Source organism: Mastomys coucha, unplaced genomic scaffold (genome assembly GCF_008632895.1).
Source record: "Mastomys coucha isolate ucsf_1 unplaced genomic scaffold, UCSF_Mcou_1 pScaffold12, whole genome shotgun sequence".
NCBI lineage: Eukaryota > Metazoa > Chordata > Mammalia > Rodentia > Muridae > Mastomys > Mastomys coucha.
In genome coordinates, this window is record NW_022196894.1 from 73,265,041 (window position 1) to 73,270,604 (window position 5,564).

The window sequence follows — 5,564 nt, forward strand, 5'->3', positions numbered from 1 at the left end:
TAAATATTGAAGAAACTCATAGACCATCAAGAAGAACAAAGAGGAATGGGAAACAAAAGAAATAAACAGAAAACAAAAATCAAACCTACATGTGCACTAGCATGCTTCCCTCAGTATCAAAGAGCCAAGTGTACTAATTAGATGAGAACCCATAAGAATGGATAAAAACCCAGGCCACCCAAAGAGATGCTGTCCACAGCAAAGTCAACTCAAACAGGCTTAGGAGGAAAGTGGGAAACGTTGCATCACTTAAACGAGGTCTCTTTTTAAAAAGAACTCTGAGAACTCTTTGTACCTTTACCAACCTCACCCCACTCCTACTCCCCAAATGTTCTAATGCTCAACAACGCTCCCCATTCATAGAAATGATGATTGCATAAAGAGTTTTGCAAACTCTCTTATCTCAGACACATTACAAGTGGAGATCTTACTGATATATATGTAAATGAGTAATGACCTACATGAACACTATAACCAGACATTGCTAGCAGGAGGTTGCTGGGGAGAATTACCACCAATGTGCAGAGAAGTATGTTGATTGATAGGCAAGATCAGGTAAATCTGCTCTAGATTTGGCAACTGACAGAAAGTGCTGTGCGTGAGAAAATACCAACAGAGGGTTGATCTCCTCCATTCTGGGATGTGGCCTGGGGTTATGGTGGTCTCAATAGCTGTCAGCCTCCATCAACACACACCTACACAAAAATACAGGCAATTGTCATGTGAAAGGTTACAAAATTGTCCACACAGTGAAATTCGCCTTCCTGCTGGTAGTTTGACAGCTAAGTTGATAAGTTAGATTCAAACAAAATCAGCCTTCAGAAAGACACTCTCATATTGCTGTAATAAACTCCTCAGGGCCCAGAGTGCCCTTTGGAGGGCCTGGAGCTTTAGCAAACTGGAACTGAAAAGTTGCTTACCAATCTCAGCATCATGAAAGCCCCTGAAGGACTGGTAGCCCACAGTGACTTGGGCAAAAGAAGCTCATCCTTAGCTTTACCTTTTCCCTTTATCCACAGGGCCACTGAAAAAAAATGATAGATTCTAAAAGTCAGAAATACAGAAATACATTTCAGTCAGTTTTAGGATATTCTATGGGATTCTGAACAAACCAACACTCCTAAATACAGAAAAATCCAACGATGGGCTCCAACTCACAAATTTCTCTGTAAAAGCTATCACATTTTAGTTACAAAAGTCCTCAACCAGGCCATCCATAATCTACTACAAGGAGCCATAGAGAAGTGAGCTCAATGCTGGAATGGATTTTACCATGACCTTCAAACAGCCCTCTCACCGTCCTCCACAGCTCCTCATCAAATGCATCAGTTAGAATAGCTTGTTCCTCTGGGCCACATTCTGCTCCCAGCCAGATGCATAAAGTGGTAATCCTTTGAATGGAGTAGTAAATGGGTTTGGTGTCTCTAAGGCAGATTACACTGTTGTGTTGGTAGGGGGTAGAGGAAGATAGGATTGGATCATGTATCTGCACATTATTATTACGCTTCTTTCAACTTGGTATGGTTCAATTCAGCTTGACAAACATATATGATACATATGGCATAATAGATACGACAATGTCATAACCAGGGGAGACTGGATGGTTAGGATCCTATAATGCCTACTGAGACAATGGCGACCATATCACGACACATTCCTGCCTCTTTCTTCCCTCCTGACTTCCTTCATTCTGAGAGAGAGGGGGGGTAGGGGAGGGGGAGGGGGAGGGAGAGGGAGAAGGAGGGAGAGGGAGAAAGAGAGGGAGAAAGAGAGAGGGAGAGGGAGAGAGAGAGAGAGGGAGAGAGGGGGGGAGAGAGAGAGAGAGAGTGTGTGTGGGTGGGTGTGTATGTTTGTGTGTGTGTGTGTGTGTGTGTGTATGTTTTCTTTCCTTTCTAAGGTATTGTCTTCTTTGAAGAGACATTGATAAAGAGACATATCAAGCTTAATTTCCACATGTCATTCCTCTGACTAGCCAGTCTAAAACATCATTATGCTATTACGGGATTTATCATAAAAACAGTCATTTCTTGTTGCAGAGTATTTGAGCACCCTGTGAACCCTGAGACTATATCCTGGAAAACACTGTTTCTGGTTTTGGTGTAGCTCAGTCCTTTGTACACACCTTTAATCCAAGAGTGTTGCAGGCTATTTGATCACACTGAGATTGTGTACTGGAAAAGCCTGTTTCTAATCATAGTGTGGCTCAGCTCTAACAGACATCTTTAAACTAAGAGCTTTCTGTTTATTGTAAACAAGGCTGAATAACGCCAACCATAGGTCAAGAAGCAGAGCAAGCAACCAATTGACAGGGACAGAACATATTTAAAAAAAAAAAAAGAGGAAGTCAGGAGAATAGATAGAGAGATGTACACACAGCAGAAAGCAGGGACATTCAGGTGGAAGGATTTTTAAGAGAGTGTGGAAAGGGAATACTGGATTTGTCCTTCCGGGACATCAGTTGAGGAAGAAGGTCAGCTGGGTGGTTTTAATGCCTCTCTGGAGCTACCAAGCTTTCACCATAGCATCTGGCTTCTGAGTCTTCATTTGGAAAATAGAACATTTGAGATTTTGTTTTAAAAACAACAATTTCTGTTGCAGGATTCTGGACTTTGTTCTTCAGATGTTCACAAAGCAAGCGTCTTTGGTACAGGAGTCTCTCATGCTTCAGTTCTCTGCATCCAAACAGAGTGTACTACTGTTGATTTTTCGTCTGCTTCCAAATGAAAATGAGTTCAAATGTGCCTCTTCCCTGGGCTATTTGCATAGTTCCTGTGTTTATTACATTAATGTTTATCATTTGAATATCATTTAATGGATGCCAGCAGGAGGGAGGGAGGGAGCGGGGAGATAGAAGGTTCACTGGAGGATGCTGCACCATTAATTCAGATGAACAGTGACGGCAAGCCTGCACACACACACACACACACACACACACACACACAAGCATATGGGGATTGTTTGGGGGACAGTGAGGCTGTTCATTTTGCTTTAAAATCACAAGCTTGGACAAATAGATTGTTCAGCTTTGGAGAGAATTGAAATTATAAGGCAGGCAAGACATTGAGTTTAAATCTTTGATTCTACCCACTCACGACCTCACATGGCGAATGCTCTGCCCTTACAATGGCCTACTTCTTGAACTCCTTCCAGATCCAGGTATTCCCTACCTCTTTTAATAGCTCATTGCTTTTGCATCAATTACAGACTGACCTAAAGCCACACTGAAAGTCCAAGTGATATACAGTGAGGCCCACTGAAATGAATTTCTGATGAAAGAATAAAACTGTTAACAGAATAAATTTACTGCGCACAAATTTATACAAATCCCATATATATAGTACAAGATCCTTTGAAATGAAAAACCGATGAAAGATTAAAATGTTAAATGAATTAAAATCTGCCACACCAGTGAAATATAATGATGATTTGACCTGCTAAATGAATGCTCTAAATGAAGAAATAAATTTGAAGTGCTCCAATCTATGTCAGTTTTAAATGTGTGGTGAGCCAGCATAACATAAAAATACAACTCTGGCTGCTCAAGGAACACTTTTTGTGGAACCAGACATTATTTAGAAACATCTGGGTTGGTTCATTGTATAATGAGAAGAAAAATACCCCATTTCTAACATCAGGTAATATCATGATTAGCCTTTCCATCTTTCCTAATTCAGTCACTCTTGAACTGTCCAGATTCTATGTCCGCCTGTGGAAAGTTACTTAAGACTGGAAGTCTTAAGGACTGGAAACCTACTGTTACAATTTCTTTCCTTTGTTTTACTAGACCTTAGCTTACATCTTGTTTGCATAATACACAAAAGCTGATATAAGGGTGAAACTTTCATTCGATATGAGGAGGTAGTTAATTGATGCTTAATCACAATTACTACTTTCTCTAACTACCATGTTAACAACAACATCATCATCAACAACAACAACAATAACCAATGTAAAATCCTTAGGCATTAGAATAGCTTTCAAGAGTACTTTCTCATCAAGGAGAATTATAGTTACCAACCCAGCTTAGGACATAGGTAATATGTGTTTTGTTTATAACTGACTTAAGGTATTGTTTATTTAAAAAGAATACACTGTAACTAGGCACAACTGCAAAACTTTGCTCCTTTCCAGAAAAGATAACAGTGCGATTAGACTACAGGAAATTCTGCAAAGTCGCTCTCTGAGCTCTGTCCAGGTTATGGTATTACAGCCATGTGCAATTGGAAGCAATAGCCAGGAAGAGGTCATTATCTCTGTAGGCTCGTCCAGCAGTCCAGATTTCTGGGCATAAGGCCATGTGCATGTGGCCATTAACTCAAATGATTTGTACTGACCATCAGTCAATAAATAACTTGTTAAGAGACTGTGAGAAGAGTCCCCTATGCTAATCAAGCCTTTTTCATGCTAATCCCACCTCTAATAGAAAGAGACCACCTCTCCTGAAAAGCTTCCTGAGTTCCTTCTAACTTTGGATATTCTTGGATACTTGTCCCAAGGGCTAACAAGATCTCTAAGGGGAAGGAGATGCTAGCACACATTTGTCTAGGACCCAGGCTCCTCTGCCATGGTCAGTCATAGACATTCCTTGATGTAAATATCTTGAGAGTCTCAATGCTGCTGAACTTCCTATGGGCCAGCAGTTCCGGGTCAGCAGAAAGTCTGTGGTTCTGCATCTTCAGGAATTGCTGCACCAGTGCATAAATACTTCAGGAGTGTAGAGAACTGTCATGGTTATCTTTGCAATTCTAAGGAAACCCAGGGCACCGAAAAATGTTTCCCAAATTAAACTGAAAGCAATTTTCTCCGGCTGATGTCAGAAGTAAAAGTGGCTGAGGCTTTAGCACCCCCTGGGGATGGCATATTGACTTCTGTTTATTTTTTTCATTCAGAATATTTATGGATTACTTTTCAAAGTGCTAGGTACTAAGGACAGGGTACCTATCCCAAGAGACTCACTACCTGTTAAAAGTTTCAAAAGCCTTGGCTGTCTCTTATCCAATGACTGTGTATAGAGCAATGACTGTTAGAGTCTACATGAGTCCCAGACATACAATGCAGCTTCAGTGTGTGGAGAAGTTGATGAGCAAAGAAACTATAATTGAATGTGAAGAGTGTTCTGAGGATGTTAAGACAATAGTAGGCAGGAAGAAGGAACAGCTATATTAAAATGGAAGGTTGATCACATGTTAAATGGGCAAAAACAAGTGGCAAAGAATAGCAGGGAGTTGCACCAGGCCAGGTTAGTTCATTTTATCAGTCCAATGCTCTAATGTTTGAATGTATATTTCTTTATTAGCATACAGCTATTTCTACTTTGAATAAATTATTAGAAAGTGTAGTTAGCCTTATCAATCTTTAGCCTTGAACAGCTAATGAGAAACCACCACCTACAAATTCTTTTGACCAAAGAGCTACCAACTAACTACAGTAGGTTGTAACATACTGAGTGGTTATTAATATCATCACTGATGTCACATAGAGCTTAAAGAATTCTAATATCAAAGGGAAGAGTGATCTTGAGTTCTCAGAATTAAATTTGGTGGGAGTATTATTAAGGGTTATAA